The sequence below is a fragment of the Eurosta solidaginis genome, chromosome 1, assembly GCF_040869045.1.
Source record: "Eurosta solidaginis isolate ZX-2024a chromosome 1, ASM4086904v1, whole genome shotgun sequence".
NCBI lineage: Eukaryota > Metazoa > Arthropoda > Insecta > Diptera > Tephritidae > Eurosta > Eurosta solidaginis.
Window position 1 is genome coordinate 30,988,639 of NC_090319.1, and position 19,305 is coordinate 31,007,943.

Below are 19,305 nucleotides of genomic sequence, written 5' to 3' on the forward strand. Positions count from 1 at the left end.
CTGATTATAACCTTTTCTTATTTGATTTGATAAATCAACTTCCGGCGCAGTACGATTTTGACATTTGTCCATCGAATTTACAAAAACAAAGTACATGGAATTCTTATTTATGTATGTAGGTATGTCACTTGCTGGAACTATCAATCTCTAAAAGGTGTAGCCAAGTGGGATACATTTGGCAGGTACATAATTTTAAAGGGAAAAACTAAATTTGTTTGTTTAAATATGGTTTATAATAGATAAAAAAGTAAATTTAAGGTATTTATTATTTTGCAAACTTTAACTGCTAACATGCTGAAGAAATACCAACCTTGTAAGCAAAATTTTCTTAAAACGTGGCAGCACTCATCTTCGAAAAATTCTTTCAACATACTACTTCTAAATACAACCATGCATTGCGAATGCAAGAAAAATTATTTATTGAAGAAAACTGCATAATACAAGATGGACGTGGTTTTGTCGCTGCTGTCGTCCAATTGCAAGTTTTACTTTATTTGTAATTTGTAAAAATTGTGATTTCAATATAAAACAATACAATAACAAGTACAAAAGTTTAGTCCGGAAAATTTCAAGATAAACAATTGGTTTGCAGTAGAACGGAATACAAAGTTTAGTGCGTGTTTTCATTTTATTTGAGTAGCCTTTGCACTGCTGCGCCTCTACAGATTTTTACAATTTTCTTTGCATTGGTTGTATGTGTGTCGCGCTTGGAAAACGGCAGTTTGTTTTCTTTTTGTTTGGTGAAAAATCGAAGTTTGTTACTCTGCCGCCGCCTGCAGCTTCTGGGCAAGAAGAAAATTGTGACAAATCAAATGTGAATATACACAATGAAGGCATTTTTGTAAAAACACGGCTGGGTAGACTAGCAGATACATCAAAAGATTGATTGTTAAAATGCAAATATAAAAAATTGTGCTGTGAAAGTTCTTTTCGAAAGTTATTAAGTGTGAATCAGTGCGCTCAATTTGTTAAGCAGCTGCATCGGGTGCAAATTGTGGAAGACGCAGCCCCACATTTGGTTTGCTTGTGACTTGAAAATCTAAAAATAACCACCAAGATTTCACATTTTGCCAAAGAAATCAAAATTTAATTAAAGCTTAGAGTGAAGTCAACTTGTTTGGGTGTGGTGAAACGGTAAGTCGACATCTTGATTTTCCACAAATGTTCATGCAGTTTTCCCCCCATTCGTTATGCTACCATCTTTTCGCCAACCGATTTCCTTATTTTCTTGTCCACTTTCTGCGCATCTGTTTGACCATGTGCGCGCGTTTGTGTGCTTTGCGATTTTTTGCTACTCAGCTGCTTTTGCTGAGACAGTCGCAGATGTTTTTTTTTAATTGTTTTTGTTTGTTCGCTTGCCGTTGGTAGTTGATCAAACAGTTATCACACAAAATTCCCCCACAGCGCTTAGCTGAGTAGGCGCCTTTCACTGCAGAAAAGGGGTGGAAAAAGCACAAACAACAATATACAGCATTCCGTTAATTCGAAATTGAAAACAATGAAAAATGTTGGTCGAAAGTGCAAAGAATATGCAGAAGGCAGAATACAAATATTGGGTTGCCTGTCAGTAAGAAAAAAAAGTACTGCCAAGGCGGAATATTTTGAATAAGGTGCCACGATTTTCAAACTTTTGTTTTTTGTCCTAAAAATCACAAATTATCATCCGCAACTCTAGGAAACTCTTAGTTTATGAAATATAAGCTTTTTAATTTCCAAATTTAGTAAAATTTCAACTTAAGTCCTGCACTTAAAATTGGGGTCGCACATGTCGGTAGCGGTATCAAAAGACGCGTATTTGCGTCAAGATTCAGAATCCGAAAGCAGGAACTATATTTTTTATTTCGTTTAAAAGTTATTCGCGGAAAACACGTCGGTACTATTGTCGCTTTTTTCGTTGTTGCAATTAAACGAAAACAAAAAATAGTGTTGCCAGCTCCGCAACAATATCTTTTTATTTTGGTAGAACATTATACACTATCAATGTATTTTGTTTTTGTAATTCTCTGAATAATTTGAAATTAATGTATTTAATTTACCGGAACGCGATTTTTAAGTAAATATTAAAATTTTTTATGATAAGAATTTAGAAAAAGGGGCTTAAGTGCAGAATACATACAATTGTAAAAAAAAAAAAAACAAATCGGACTTTATAGAGATTTTTATGCTGATTCCAACGGTATATTTCTATTTTGGTGCAAATGAAAGGTTTGGGGGTAATTCCATGTTATGTTGATTAAATTATGAATTTTTCAAATCAAAATATCTCCGAAACTAGTGGATGGATTTCAAAAATTAAAAAATCGAAAAATAACAAAAACACATTTTATCTGATGTATATATATATCTTTAAATTGTCTAGTCTTTATTTACCAAAAATTTGAAAAAGCTCTTTTTTGTGGCCATGCACAGTAATTCTGCGTAGAACACCTTTATGCATAGGCGGCCTTTGGCCGCGCTTATAAAAAATAACCCTGGGCTACGCCATGCCAAGTCCGGGTGTGTGGTATAACCGTGGCTACCGCCACGGTGATGTCCTTTTGCGTAGTACTCCCTTCTGCGTAGGCGGCCTTGGGCCGCACTTTAAAAAAACAACCCTTAGCCGATCCAACACCGGCTACGCCATGCACAGTAATTCTCCGTAGAACACCTTTAAAAAAATTACCCTTAACCGACCCGACACCGGCAACAAGAAAACTAATATAAAAAATCACCTCCAAACAAACCCGTCATAGAGTTTTACAAAATCAAAATACATTGATAGGGTATGTTTGTTTGCATTTATGTCGACGTGCCATCACCTTATAATGTTCTACCAAGATAAAAAGATATTGTTGCGGACCTGGTAACACTATTCACCACCTTCATTTGTTTTCGTTTGTTTATTTGCAACAACGAAAAAAGCGACAATAGTATCGACGTGTTTTCCGCGAATAACTTTTAAACGAGATAAAAAATATAGTTTCTGCTTACGGATTCTGAATCTTGACGCAAATGCGCGTCTTTTGATACCGCTATCGACATGTGCGACCCGAATTTTAAATGCAGGACTTAAGTTGAAATTTTACTAAATTTGGAAATTAAAAAGCTTATATTTCATAAAATAAGAGTTTCCTAGAGTGCGGATTCCATTTTGGTGATTTTTAGGACCCCCTCTACCCCTACTAATCAACAAAAGTTTGAAAATCGTGGCACGTTATATAAAATCCAACCCGGCAACAGCTGGATTTTGTTTACCCAACAAACATGGAAAAAAGTTCTCCAGCGAAATATATATCTAGTTCCGGAAGTGATATCCAACATGTTGTTGTTGTAGTGATTAGGTTACTCCCCGAAGGCTTTGGGGAGTGTTATCGATGTGATGGTCCTTTGTCGGATACAGATCCGATACGCTCCGGTAACACAGCACCATTAAGGTGCTGGCCCGACCATCTCGGGAACGATGTATATGGCCACATTGAACCTTCAGGCCATCCCTCCCTCCCCACCCCCAAGTTCCATGAGGAGCTAGGGGTCGCCAGAGCCTCGTCTGTTAGTGAAACAGGATTTGCCGCGAATAGGTGAGGTTGACAATTGGGTTTGGAGAAGCTATATATTGCGCTACATATCCAATATCATTATTTAATTATTCTTAAACCAGATATGCTAGGTAATGACGAAGCTGAAGTTTTTAATGGCCTTCCTTAAGGCAGCTGTCTGTAATTGTTGTTGTTGTTGTAGCGATAAGGTTACTCCCCGAAGGCTTTGGGGAGTGTTATCGATGTGATGGTCCTTTGCTGGATACAGATCCGGTACGCTCCGGTAACACAGCACCATTAAGGTGCTAGCCCGACCATCTCGGGAACGATTTATATGGCCACATTAAACCTTCAGACCATCCCTCCCTCCCCACCCCCAAGTTCCATGAGGAGCTAGGGGTCGCCAGAGCCTCGTCTGTTAGTGAAACAGGATTTGCCGCGAATAGGTGAGGTTGACAATTGGGTTTGGAGAAGCTATATATTACGCTGCCAACCTGAAGAGTTGCGCTACACAGCCCCTTGAATCTGGTATTTTAGTCGCCTCTTACGACAGGCATACCTACCGCGGGTATATTCTGACCCCCTAACCCGCTGGGGAGGCAGCTGTCTGTCGCCTCTTCTGTTTAATTTATATACAGCCTCTTTACACAATCTCAGCTATGACAACGCACAACACACGAAAGTGAAAGTATAACTATCTTCACAGATAGTCTAGTGGTTCGTCACATTCTAAAAGACCGTCGAACCAACAACTACATAGCTCAAAATATTTTTCGCACTATTCACAATCACAATTTCAATCAAGTACACATAATCTGGATTCCCAGTCACATGCGTACACCAGGAAATGAAAGAGCTGATGCAATTGCCAAGAAAGCTACCGAAGCAGACATGTTGTTGTTGTAGCAATGTTTCGCCCCACCTAATAGCTGCGACCGATCACAAATTGTCATCAATATCCACTAACGGGAGTCCAAGGAAACTTGCTGGTTCCACATTACAATTAAAGAGATGGTTGGTGTCATGTGGGGGCACATTGCAAGCGGGGCATACATTTTGTACGTCGGGGTTGATTCTGTATATGTAAGAGTTTAACCTGTTACAGTATCCAGAACGAAGTTGAGCCAGAGTGAATCGCGTTTCCCTGGGGAGTATGCGTTCCTCTTCCGCAAGTTTTGGGTACTGTTCCATGAGTACTGGATTCACCGGGCAATTCCCGGCAAAAAATGCAATTCGGCTTTCGTCGCGTATAGACGTGTTTCGTTTGCTACGTGATTTTCTTTAAAATTTTTTCTTAAATGTATGACTTTTGTGCTAAGTGCAATAAAGCCTTTGCGAGAAATGACTCCCTTGTTGTGCCATGTTCGGGTTTTTGCCAAAAAAGATTTCATAGAAACTGTTGTGATGGCCAGATTTCAGAATATGATGTGAAATTATTTAAGCTTAATCGTAACATCGTATACTTATGTCAAGGGTGTGTTAACTTGCCTGAGCGCTTTATATTTTCTTTGGACTCTATTGCTGCTTCGCAGAGGCTTGGCATAGATTTTTTAAAAGATCTGGTCAGCTCTAAATTCGAGGATTTGATGAAGGAAGTTGAGGGGCTGAAATCGCTCATCAAATCAGATATGCAACTTCAAAACTTTAACAGTGATAACATCAACAATGCCAATGGCCTACAATTCTTACATAGTGCCCTTCAGTCCATCTTGTGTTAGTGTGCGGGAGGATACAAACAACAATAACCACGGGTCTGCTGCAGCTGCGCTTTCGTCTTTGCCGTTGTGTTTTACATCTTCTGTTTACCCTATACCTACGATGTTATCACCTGTTTTTTGCAATTTCAACGGCACTTCGCCATTTGTATAGTCAAATGGTGTGAGTGGGCAAAATACATGTTCTTTAACAGATGTTACTAAGGGTCATGCAACGTCTGTTAATAATGCTATCGTCAGCAACGTACCTACTGCCGATGGGACTGTTATTGCTTCGACTGGTGCTCAAACGTTTGCCTCTGTTGTTGCTAACAGTGTGAATGCATTTGCTTCTTCAGCTGACGATGTTTATTAATCGTAACAATGCTACTTATACTTCTACGAATCCTGTTAAATCAGATGCTGCTGATACTGCTAATGCTAAAGCGTCAAAATCTACAAAGAAGCGCACACTTAAGGAAAAACCTGCTGCAATTGCTGTTAACCCTGATGAGTTAAATATTACTGCTAGTGGTGGGAATCCTAATTTGCAATCAAGTACATCGTCGGGATTGGACATCCAACCTAGCTCGCCTAATGACAATAATAATAATAACAATAACAAGAATGCCAACAACAACAACAAGGTCGGTAACAACAACAATAATGTTAATAACAATCATAGGCGTTCACGGAGGCGTGTGATTGGCTCTTGTGTGTCTACTGAACTTGGGGTAGCTACTCGTTTCAGATGGTTTCATCTTTCTTCTTTTTTACCCTCGGTCAAACCTGAGGATATTATTGAGTATGTGATTAAACATACTAATCTAAATAAGCATCAACTGCAGTGTTTCAAGCTTGCTAAGGAGTCGGAGTCGATTAACCGTAAATATGTAAATTTTAAACTTGGTGTAGATGAATTGCACTTTGATAAAGTTATGAAGCCTGAGTTGTGGCCAGTCAATGTGACGATCAGCCACTTCCGTTTTTTTCAAAAGGACGCAAAACTACAACAGCAAATATATCAATATCTTTTTTCAAAATGTTTCTGACCTTAGAAGCAAGACCGAAAATGTGCGCCTATTTAGTTCTTTATTGGAGTATGATGTATTTGTCATCATTGAGACTTGGCTGAATAGTAATTTCTTAGATGCTGAATTTTTTGATCCTAAGCTTTATCATGTTTTCCGTAAGGATAGAGATGCAACAAAGACTGGCCTAAATAGAGGAATTGGCGTGCTGATTGCCGCCCGGGTCGGTCTCCAGGCCTCGCTTATTTCTTTAACTGTTCTTGATCAACTTTGTGTGCGGATTCATGGCTCTCTGGGTCAACTGCTCATTTGTGCTTCATACATTCCGCCGTCCAGCCCAGAAAGTATTTATAAGGCTCATGTAAATAATATCTTAAATATTAAGCGAAGTTTAGGAGAAACGCAGCTATGTGTACTGGGGGATTTTAATATAAGTAATGTTAGCTGGATCTCTCTTGGAAACAATTTCTATTTAACTCCTACTAATATTAACAGCTCTTATGAATCGTATCTTATTGATAATTTTGGAGGGGTTGGTTTATCTCAAATTAATAGTTTCCATAATTCTTTACATCGCACTCTTGATTTAATTTTTGTAACTAATAATATTAGTTTTGTTATCTCGGAACCTGCGTCTTCAATTTCGCCACCAAACTTGCATCACCTGCCCTTAAAGCTTGAAATTCAGTTCTTTGAGTATTTCTGTATTCCTACATCAAATATGAAAACATCGTTCAATTTTCGAAGATGTGATTTTAATCGTTTAAATTCTGCTTTACGTGGAGTTGATTGGGATGCTATGCTTGGCGAAAGTGAAGTTGGAAAGTCTTTCAATGTATTTAAAAATGAAATTCATAAGATTTGCGAAAATATCGTGCCGGTATATAAAAATAAAATTTATAAATCTCCCTGGCACAATAGTGAGCTCAAACATCTAAAAAATTTGAGAAACAAGTTCTTTAAAAAATATAAGTTTACTAATCAGCGTCGATTTTATGATTTGTTTATTGTTTATAAGAAAAAATTTAACAATCTTAATAAGTCTTTATATGCTAAGTACGTCAGAAATTGTGAGGTAAACATCAAGAGCAATCCGAAGAACTTTTGGAATTACATTAACTCCATGAAGAGCGTATCTAGCATACCGAAATCAGTAAGCTACAATAATATTACTGCCAACTCTGTTAATGAGGCTGCTAATCTCTTTGCTGACTTCTTCTCGGCGAACTTTATCACAGATAATGATTTAACTGTGGAAGATACAGATAACATACACAAGTTAATTAAGTCTCCCTCCGCTAATAATTTTGGGTCACTTACTCTCACTGAGGTAGACATAGTTGATGGGATTAAAAAACTTAAAAATTCCTCCAGAACTGATGTTGACAATCTTTCAGTTATTCTATTGAAAAATTGTCCTTCGCTAGTACGACCGTTAATGATTATATTCAATAAATCATTGGCATCGGGTATTTTTATTGATGACTGGAAACAAGCATCCGTCACTCCCATTTTTAAGTCTGGCAACAAAAGTAACTGTTCTAATTACAGGCCTATTTCCAAATTGTCTACAACTTCGAAGCTTTTCGAATGTGTTGTCAATGACAAGCTTTACTTTAGTATTAAACACCTGATTTGCTCCAATCAACATGGTTTTGTCCCGGCCAGATCCACATTAACGAACCTCGCTGTGTTTTCTGAGGATTGCTACGCGGCATTTAGGCGGGGGTTTCAGGTTGATACAATATACCTAGACTTCTCCAAAGCATTCGATAAAATTTCTCATAAAATTTTAATTGCGAAATTAGCTTGTTATGGGTTCCATTCTACGTTCCTACAGTGGATTAAATCTTACCTGCACAACAGAAGTAATGTAAATATTTACGGTGTTTATTCGAAACCATTTTGGGCCACCTCTGGAGTGCCCCAGGGCAGTATTCTGGGCCCTTTACTATTTATCTTTTTCATTAATGACATTAGCTCTTGCTTCTCATCTACCAAATTTTTCTTTATGCTGATGATCTCAAGATCTATTCTGAGATCAGTTGTTATAATGATGTCGTTGTTCTTCAATCTGAGATTAATAAGCTTTATATCTGGTGTGTTAAGAACCGTCTTTTCCTTAATATAAGTAAGTGCCACACTGTGACGTATGGTAAATTGCTGAGGCCACTTCATACCTCCTATCATATTGCAGAAACCTTTCTTCGTACGACTCTTGCAGTTAAAGACTTGGGGGTATACTTCGACTCAAAGTTTAATTTTAACACTCACGTCAGCTTCACAATTTCTAAGGCGCTTTCAATGCTTGCTTTTGTCAGACGCCATTCCGCACACTCAAAGTTTTATATACGTCCTTTGTGCGGTCCAAACTTGAGTATGCGGCTTTCATTTGGCGGCCCTACCACACAGTTCACATCAACCGCCTGGAGCGCGTTCAAAAAATCTTTATGCGCTTCGCGCTTATTTCATTACGTTTCTCTGAACCGATCCCGTCTTATGAGTCTCGATGCCAACTAATATCCTTACTTTCCCTAAACAGTCGCAGAATTCCTTTGGCCTCGTTGTTAATTTTCGATCTTTTCACGGGCAAAATTGACTGCGCGCTGCTTCTTGAAAGACTATGCTTAAATACTCCCTGTAGAAACCTCCGCCACTTTGAAATCTTTTTCATAGGGCTGAGTAGAACTGTTTATAACTCAAAAGCGCCTATTAACAGAGCCCGATCAGAAATTAAGTGCTTCTCAAGTGTTTTGGATATTGATTTCTCCGACTCAAAATACGCTTTTCAACTTAAACTAAAAAATTACTTAATATGTAATAATATAAATTATTTTTGCTAGTGTTCTCCATAGCTTAATATAAGCTGGTCTCTGTAATTTAGTCATAAGTGTCTGTAATAAACATTTGTTACTAGACTAAATAAATAAATAAAGGTCCGCCGCCTGTTTGTGGAGTTCACCAAGGACCTGCTTGTGTTTTTTTGCTTCATACGGCTGAGCTCTCAGGTGCCGTATTTCCTCAAAATGCTTACGGAGATGACTCCTTAAGTCCCTAGGCGGTGTTGGCTCATCAATCAGATGTCTGTTGCGATGCCCACGTTTCTGGGTATTCAACAGGAACTGTTTGGTTAGCATCTCATTTATCTCCCTGATGGGGAGTATTCTCGCCTTATTGTGTAGGTGGTGTTCTGGGGACATAAGAAGACAGCCCGTGGCGGTTCTGAGCGCAGTATTTTGGCAGCCCTGTAGCTTCTTCCAGTGGGTAGTTTTTTTCTTTGTTTTTTCGCCAAGTACTGCCAGCAAGGGATTTGAGGATTTTATTACGGCTCTGTATTTTCGGGACAATTGCGGCTGCGTGCTCACCAAAATGTAGATCCTGATCAAACGTCACTTGAGAGATCAGGGAGGTCGCCGTTTATTCTGTTGCAAAGCTCATCGATCTGTGGGCCCGGGCCTGTGGCCATTATTGTGCAGTCATCGGCGTAAGAAACGATTGTAACTCCTTCCGGTGGCGAAGGTAGTTTTGATATGTAAAAATTAAACAAAAGTGGGGATAGGACACCATCCTGTGGCACCCCTTGTTTAATTCTTCTTGGCTTTGATGTTTCGTTTCTGAATTGCACCGATGCCTGCCGACCACCCAGATAATTTGCGGTCCACCTTTTAAGACATGGGGGAAGGGTAGACCCTTCCAAGTCTTGCAGTAACGTGTCATGGTTGACCGAATCAAAAGCTTTTGATAGGTCTAGCGCTACGATTACTGTTCTATGATGGGACTTCTGATTTAAACCACAATTTATATGGGTGCTAATGGCATTTAGCGCGGTGGTGGTGCTATGGAGTTTTCTAAAGACATGCTGATGACAGGCTAGCTGCAAATTTGCTTTGAAGTAGGGGAGCAAAATGGCTTCAAGCGTCTTGGCTACTGGCGATAGGAGAGATATCGGGCGAATTGACTCCTATGTTAGCTGGTTTCCCAGGCTTTAGTAGCGGGACCACCTTGGCCATTTTCCATTTTTCGGGTATGACAAAGGTGGAAAGAGACAGGTTGAAGACATGTGCGAAATATTTGAAACCCTCTTTCCCTGGGCTTTTAAGCATCGGCATGGCTATGCCGTATGGGCCCACTGCTTTGGATGGTTTAGCATGACCGATGGCATCCACAACCTCTTTGGCGGTGGTGGTAATTGGTGACGCGCTGAACTTTTGTTTACGTGCGTGTCTGTTGTCCCTCCGTCTATTTTTGTCGACCGTAGAATGCATTATGTATTGTCGGCAGAAAGCGCTCGCGCATTTTTTCACATCCGACAGCACTTTGTCGCCAAAGGCGATGGAAACTTTGTCATTGTGCCTAGACGGATTCGATAGGGACTTTACAGTGGACCAAAGTTTACCTACGGTGGCCACCGTGGTGTGATGGTAGCGTGCTCCGCCTATCACACCGTATACCCTGGGTTCGCATCCCGGGCAAAGCAACATCAAAATTTTAGAAATAAGGTTTTTCAATTAGAAGAAAATTTTTCTAAGCGGGGTCGCCCCTTGGCAAGAGCTCCGGGTGTATTTCTGCATGAAAAGCTCTCAGTGAAAACTCATCTGCCTTGCAGATGCCGTTCGGAGTCGGCATAAAACATGTAGGTCCCGTCCCCCAATTTGTAGGGAAAAGCAAGAGGAGCACGACGCAAAGTGGAAGAGAAGCTCGGCCTTAGATCTCTTCGGAGGTTATCGCGCCTTACATTTATTTTTTTTTTTATTTATAAAGTTTAGCTACACCGTCAGAGAGGTTACAACCTCTTAGGTGCTCCTCCCATTTCGCCCGCTTGTGTTCATCCACAAGCAATCTGATGCGTTGGTTTATATCCCTTATTTGGGGGTCGCCGGAATCGAGCTGTCTTATAAGGTCACGTTCTCCCTAAACATGCGGCATATGCCGGAAAGTGGGCCGAATTTCGGGAATTCTACCGGCGGGAATGAAAGGAGCCGAGGCGGATTCAATGACCTTGTGGAAAGCACGCTCCCCTTGGGGAGCATCAGTTGGATAGGTAGGGCAGCAAAGCGGTTGTCTGTAAAGATTTGTATTCGTCCCACTTTCCTTTTTTAAAGTTTATGAAAGTGCGTTTTTTGCGACGATGAAGTCGGCGGAACGCTCGAGCGAAATAAGTATAGGCAGGTGGTCGGATGCCAATGTTACCATCGGCTGCCAGTTGACGCAGTTTACGAGTTCTGCGCTCACGATTGAAATATCCGGCGAACTATGACAGCTTCCTACCATACGTGTGTGGGCGTCTCCGTTTATTGTGCAGAACGTCGTTTCTTCTACTTGATCCGCTAACACCTCCGTGACACCTTCAACCTTTTTAAAAATCATCATAATTTTATAGATATTCACCCTTATCGCGAAGTTCACGCGGAAAAGTGTTCGCCTTCACTTCTTTTGTTCGGGTGAACTTTTTCCGCCAATCGGCAATTTTGGGCGAACAAAAGTTCACTTCGAAACAGCTGATGCTCTATTGCGAATTGGCAGTGAACAGATAATTTACTTGCAATTGTGTAAATTATGTAACCAATCATATATTTCCTTAAAATACAATAAAAATATAAATAAAAAATTAATAATGTTTAGTATTGCACTTAGGTTGGTATTGATTGAGGCCGAGGATAAATGTGAAAGCGATTCGGAGGCAATTAAGGGACTGTTCTAACCCTTTGGAGCTAAATGATTCACTGTAAGCTAAAAATTACTATTTTCAGCACTTTTGAATAACAAGTTAATTTTATTCAATTAGCTTTCGCCAATATTACAGGCTAAACAAGTCGGAATTCTAATATTTGATACGTTATTCTTACCAACTCCTTGCCACCTTTGAAGCACAAATTTGGAGTTCCACCAATTGTACATGTCTTCGTTTTTTCGCATAGGGAAAAGGCGTCGGAAAGGACCATGAAGTGGGTCTTAGCCGATCTTGTTTCAGTGAGGTGCTCAAAATTTGGAACCGTTGCTTTGTCCACAATGGATAACTTGGCCGACTGATAAGTTGTCATAAAAAATAGAATTTACAGCAATACAGGAATTTCACTTTTTTCCACTCAGCTTCCGATTGTGCATTATTTATTGATTTATTTCTAATAATAAAAGAGTATCAAATTTCAAAACAAAAATCACTTACATTTTGTTTTCCTCTCGTTCGCCTGTAAAATATAAGTGAACAAATTTGGGTTTCCCCGCTGTTCATTTCGCCCGAACAAAGAGTTGCCGATAAGGTGAAATCTTTTTCGAACATGAAAACTTTTTTCGCCACCCTCTGCGATAGGGTGAACAAAAACTGAAAATTTTCGGGTGAAAATAAAACAAGCGATAAGGGTGATTCTTTATGATAACAATTTAGCCAAAATCACTGAACTCATACATTTTTTCAAAAAGCAACTTTTAAATTTTAATTAACTTGACTGGCTATCGATGCTTGTTTATTTTTATGTAAATAAAATGTTTTGCACCTTATATGTATATAATAATGTTTTGTTTATCAAGGATACAACAATATTTTGTTTGTATTCCTTATACCATCCACCAAGCATAAACAAATGCACGTCATTTACACGGTCATTATGACTTCAACATGTCATATGAAATGCAACAAATGTCAATTGGCCAAATGTCATTTCGTTTCACTCAACACATTTGTACATACGAAAATTTTGTAAAAAACTACAAAACCTCATACGCGTCGAATATAACCTGGAGCCACAAAATTTGAACGCACATCCTGAATCAACAATACTACTGGAATCACAACATACTTGGAATACAACCTGGCCTATTAGAGATTCAATTGATCCTGGCGGCCATTAAATATTGAACCCAAAAAAATAAACAAGATAGTTCTCGAGTTTATATTCCACTTCATTCTCCAATCACTATCGAACCTTTGAGCAATTTTGTAAAATTAAAAGTTTTCGAGTTGATCTCCAACGTCATTAATATTTTCCAATCATTGTCCTAATTTCGAGAGATTCTGAGAAATGTACAGTTTTAAATGATATTCTACACATTTCTACAGTTGATATCCTACATTGCTTATCGAGTTGAGGTTGAGTTGAAAAAAATCTCCAAGGTGGTACCACCAGAACCAACAGCTGTTTATTGTGAGAAATAAACACCTGGTTGATAGCAGTAATGAAGCGTAATTAATCAAAAATAAATTATATAGGCGGCCGCCGTGGTGTGATGGTAGCGTGCTCCGTCTCCCACACCGAAGATCCTGGGTTCCCGACCCGGGCAAAGCAACATCAAAATTCTAGAAACAAGGTTTTTCAATTAGTAGACACTTTTTCTAAGCGGGGTCTCCCCTCGGCAGTATTTGGCAAGCACTCCGAGTGTATTTCTGCCATCAAAAGCTCTCAGTGAAAACTCTCTGCCTTGCAGATGTTGTTCGGAGTCGGAATAAAACAAGTAGGCCCCGTGCCGCCATTTTGTAGGAAAAATTTAAAGGAGCACGACGGCAATTGGAAGATAAGCTCGGCCTAAATCTCTTCGGAGGTAATCGCGCCTCACATTTATTTATTTATTTTTTATATATATTTCATTTTAGTTTCGTGAAAACACTGTAATATGGAATCTTACATTTGAGTCCAGTGAAAGAACCACAAGTTGGGAATTAAAATTTTTCAACTTAAGTAATAGCATTTTTGCTTTATAAAAAATTCCCTCTTTTGCTGAGTACGCTATGATTCTCGAAACAACTCCTGAGATTTTAGAAACAACTCTTGAGATTTTAGAAGTGTGTTTAGTTATCAACATGAGCTCTAATGGTACTCAAGCCCAAATGCTTGTTGGGTATATTCGACGCCATTTCGAACGAACGCAAATAACTGTTAGGTTAACTAGAGTAACCCTGCTGGATCGGCCGCTTAAGCTCAGCTTAAACTTGAGTTAAAGTAGACTGAGAAACTGCAGAATAAGTTTAACCGTAGTTTAACTGACAAACTGAGTTGAGTTTGTACTGAAAAACCGGGCCTTATTCTCTTCTTTTTATTCTTCAAGGAAAAGACGTCCATAGATTTAATGGGCTTACAATAATCCCGCCCTAGGGATGTCTGTCGTGAAAGGCATCTAAAATCCCCAGACCTGTGAAGTTCGAATAGTTCCTTAAAATAAAAAATAATAATACTTGGCGCGTTGTACCTTTGAGGAGATTAAGGCAGAGCTTCTTATTCAATTTGCGTCGTGCTCCTCTTAATTTTCCCTACAAATTGGCGGGACGGGACCTACACGTTTTATGCCGACGCCGAACGGCATCTACAAGGCAGATGAAAAGCTTTTCATGGCGGAAATACACGCAGAGTGTTTGCCAAATAACTTCCAAGGCGCGATCCCGATTAGAATTTCTTTTTTCTAATTGACAAAACCACACCACAACGGCCTTCCGAATAGGCCCTTAATGGTGCTAGTTTCCGAAACGCACCGGATCAATATCAACTAAAGGATGGCGAAGAAGGTCAAGGAAATGCTGGTGTGATTTTGTGCGTGGAAATGTCACCAGAGGTTGCAATCTAGATACATGGATGTATTATCTTTCTTTAAGCTGTGTTAAATGATTGTCAAGCGCAGTACAAAGCCCTATATTTTTAAAGCTTCTCCAACCAAATTGCGGCAAAAAGTACGCTGCCGTCTATCATCGGTCTATTCTGAAACCGGGGGTGGCATCCATAGTATGCCTTGCGACAATGTAAAACATGTATGCAAACGTCAAACCGAAAGGTCCCGCAGAACAAAAATCGGAAATCGAGTCAACTTTTTACATAATAAATTCAATTTCGGTTGTTCTCATACAATTCATACGTTTGTATTAGGTTGGCCTATTTTTTTAAGGTTGATATGTGTGCATGAATTAAGCTTTAATGGAGACTAGTCCCATGGTACAGACCCTTTTATTAATCCATTACATGTTTATTCCACAGTCTAGCCTCTGAATTCAGCCTTGCGGGAAGTGAAGGCCTTTTTTTTGGTTAGGGATTTAGGCCTTAGTTTATAGCATTTAGCCACGCTATGAAGTATGCAGAAGCAGGTTCGTGATAAGGTAAGGGAGAAAAACTAATCTTATTTGCAAGCCTTCAGTAAAATAACATTGACCTTTTTCATATTTCGTAACTGAAAAAGGTTTGGGGGTTTTGTTATCGATGTTGATGGTCTGATATAGATCCAGTACGTCCGGTAACAAGCAATATTAAGATACTAGCCCGACCATCGCGGGCCTATTTAATATGACCACATTGAACCTTCTGGGCCATTCATGTTTTCGAAAGCCTTTTTGCTATCGAATGAATTTGAATTGAGCACGCTCACTGAAAACGTAATACCAAAATGCGATAATGATTATACGTTCACGTGTATCACGAGTATCTCGATCACAGGCCCAAGGCATTAATGCACCACCCCCAACTCTGCTTTTACCCATCTGCCAACAACAACAACAACGGATATTCGTATAAACCGAAGTCGGGGTAGCCGGGATTTTAGAGATAGAAACAGTGACACAAAGTTTGGTGGTACACCATGCTAATTGAGGTCGGGCTCTTGCTGCTATGGACGGAAATTTGCCGGATATGGCAAGGCCTTGGAGTATAAAAAGTGCCTTTATTAACATATCCCAGGCTCTAGATAACGCGTGTGAGCTGGAGGCGCGGGTGGGCGCGAGCAAGAGCTTGTATTTGGTGCAAACTACGAAACGCCCTGGGGTGTGAACAGCAAGTTTCCACAAAAGTTTGACATATGCTGTGATCTAACAAGGGATGCGAAGACAAAATAACGTTTCAACGCTTCCAGATCATTTAAAAATATTTTTCTGTTGTGCGTGTTAGTGCGTTTATTCCTTTCTGCAAAAATGTATCACAGAATAAGTAGCAGATAAACACACATACATATCTCCTTTACTTTCAAGCTCATTCTTTGTTTAAGCTTTTGTTGTTCTGTAAATAAAAGTTGAAATCCTATGTGATCAACATAGTTTTGGATGACACATCCTGTCGTTTCCCATATTCCTTCTTTATATCCCTTCTCAGTTGTACTCACGCTAGTACTCAAGCCTCCAATTGCTTCGTTTATTATTTACTTTGTTTGATTGCGTGCTTCATGATTTCATTCAGCCCAATACTTATGGGTGTGTATATGCATACATACATATGTAGATACTTAGTTACTATTAATGTATGAATGAACTTCTTAGAAAATGAGTCAAAACTGTTAAAGAACTTTTATAGTCATACGTCATCTCTTTGTGAATTCTCTATAATGAATTGGTTATTTGTTTATGCTTTCAAGCGTTTCATAATGGCATAATTTACGCTGGCGGGGGGAAGTTTATTGCTTACAATTTGTTTGACGAAAAGAAAGAAATGATAATTTGTTTCAAACTACCAGACACGTTGGAAATTCTTAATTGTGAATACTTAATTAATTTTTATCTATTTGTGGATTTGATTTTTCAATCGATATTTTTTCGATTTTATTTTAATTATGGCGGTTCGAAGTCTATAATGAAGATATTCAAATGATGTTTAAGGTCGAGACAAAGCGTTACAGCTTCAAACTCAAATATATCACTCTCGCCTAAAAAAAAAATACTTGACACGGTTTAACTGCGAAGAGATTTAGGCCGATCATCTCTTTCAAGTATGCGTCGTGCGTGGCCCTGATGATCCTAAGTTCATTACGAAGGAAGGATAAAATGATTTAGATGGCTTGACATGGTTGTTGTTGTAGCGATAAGGACACTTCACAAAGGCCTTGGGAAGTGTTATCGATGTTGATGGTCCTTTGCCGGATGCAGATCCGTTACGTTCCGGTAACAAGCACCATAAAGGTACTAGCTCGACAATCTCGGGAACGATTTGGTATGATCACATAAAACCTTCTAGGTCATCACGCCCTCCCACCCCTAGATCCATCAGGAGTTCGGTGTCGCCAGAGCCTCGGCTGTTAATGCAACAGGATTCGCCACGGGTAGGTAATGTTGACAATTGGGTTGGAGAAACTATATATTGCGCTGGCAACCCCTTGAATCAATTTGATATTTTAGTCGCCTCTTACGACAGGCAAGCCTACCCCGGGTATATTCTAAGCCCCATAACCCGTTGGGGCTAGGTATTGGCAAAAGGTATGTATCTATGAAACAGATATTGTCGGCAACAATTTTCCCACGTAATTTTCCAAAAAAAAAAAAAAAACAGTGGTCGCTTGTGTCACTTTTATGAAACAGGCTCCGACTACAGGTGGATCCAACGCGTTGATAAGAGCAATTCATAGCTTCCGCAACCCAATTGTGAACCTCAACTAAACAAGGCGAATCCTGTTACAAATATGCATGTATCATACACATATTTAGCATGCGAGGCTCTGGCGACCCGTCATAGAACTATGGGGTGGGGGTGTAATGGCCAAGAAGGCTCAATGTGGTCATATTCAATCGTTCCCGAGATTGTCGGGCTAGTACCTTTATTGTGCTTGTTACCGGAACGTACCAGATCTAAATATATCAGGCAAACCACATCGATAACACTCCCCAAAGCCTTAGGGGAGTGTCTTTATTGCTACAACAGCAACAACAACAGACCCCACATTTTTATACTCAGCGTTCTTTGCACACAGAGTATATTAACTTTGATTGGATAACGGTTGGTTGTAGAGGTATAAAGGAATCGAGATAGATATAGACTTCCATATATCAAAATCATCAGTATCGAAAAAAATTTGATTGAGCCATGTCCGTCCGTCCGTCTATCCGTTAACACGATAACTTGAGTAAATATCGAAATATCTTCAACAAATTTGGTACACGAGCTTATCTGGACCCAGAACATATTGGTATTGAAAATGAGTGAAATCGGATGATAACCACGCCCACTTTTTATATATATAACATTTTGGAAAACACAAAAAACCTGATTATTTAGTAAATAATACATCTAAATTGTTGAAATCCGACGTTTGGACTGATATTGAGACTCTTGATAAAATTTTGAAAACATTTTTTAAAATGGGCGTGACACCGCCCGCTTGTGATAAAATCAATTTGTCAAATATTATTAATCATAAATCAAAAATCGTTAAACCTATCGTAGCAAAATTCGGCAGAGAGGTTGCCTTTACTATAAAGACTGCTGTGAAGAAAAATTAACGAAATCGGTCAATGACCACGCCCACTTTTATATAAAAGATTTTTAAAAGGGTCGTGGACGAATAAAATAAGCTATATCTTTGCAAAAAAAAGATTTATATCAATGGTATTTCATTTCCCAAGTGGATTTAAAACTTCAAATTAAAAAAATGGGCGTGGCACCGCCCCTTTTTTGTCTAAGCATTTTTCAATGTTTCGGGAGCCATAACTGGAAGAAAAATTAACATATCGTAATGAAAAAATGGACGAGATCGATTATAGACCACGGCAACTTAGATATAAAACAAGATTAAAAGGGTCGTAGACAAGAATAATAAGCTATAACTTAGCAAACATTTTTTTGAATCAATGATACTTCACTTATCAATTTTTATTGTAAGAGGAAATTGGGAGACATTTTTTTTAAACGGGCGGTGCCACGTGTTATGTAGAAAAGTAATTTATCTGTTCGGTTACACCCAAACTTAGACACCTTTACTTGTTTTTTGTAAGCTTGGTGGGCAAACAACGGCGCATCGGATGAGCTAGAAGGAGAATTCCATCAGTAACAGTTATAGAGAATGGTGCTAACAGTGATCTCAGCTGAACCTTTGCTGAACCTTAACTGTCATTGGAAATGTTTTTTATATGTAGATCCCCAATTCGCAGCACTTTCGCTGCGGTATTAAAAGCATGTATAAAGCGCGCAGTTTACTCAAATACATTATTATTTCAATATAGAATGGATCAAATCTTGAAATGTAATGTGAAAAGCACTTGTGAATGTGAAAAAAAGAGATAATAACTTAGTTCGCCAAAAAGTGAGCGAAAAAAGGTAAATGGCCGAATTAGATGTGCCCACTTTTTGTATCAGTTGTTTCTATAATTACATATACATAAGTATATGTATATGG

General features: G+C 39.0%; 1 protein-coding gene across 4 annotated transcripts in view; it reads left to right on the top strand.

Moving 5' to 3' along the window:
• Positions 1 to 438: 438 nt before the first annotated feature.
• msps (msps cytoskeleton-associated protein 5) overlaps positions 439 to 19,305 on the top strand; it is a 103,272-nt gene continuing 84,405 nt past the window's right edge. For all 4 annotated transcript variants that reach the window (XM_067784286.1, XM_067784290.1, XM_067784300.1 and 1 more), the window contains exon 1: positions 439 to 1,134. The gene's annotated coding sequence lies outside the window, so the exon portion shown is untranslated. The remainder of the gene's footprint in view (positions 1,135 to 19,305) is intronic.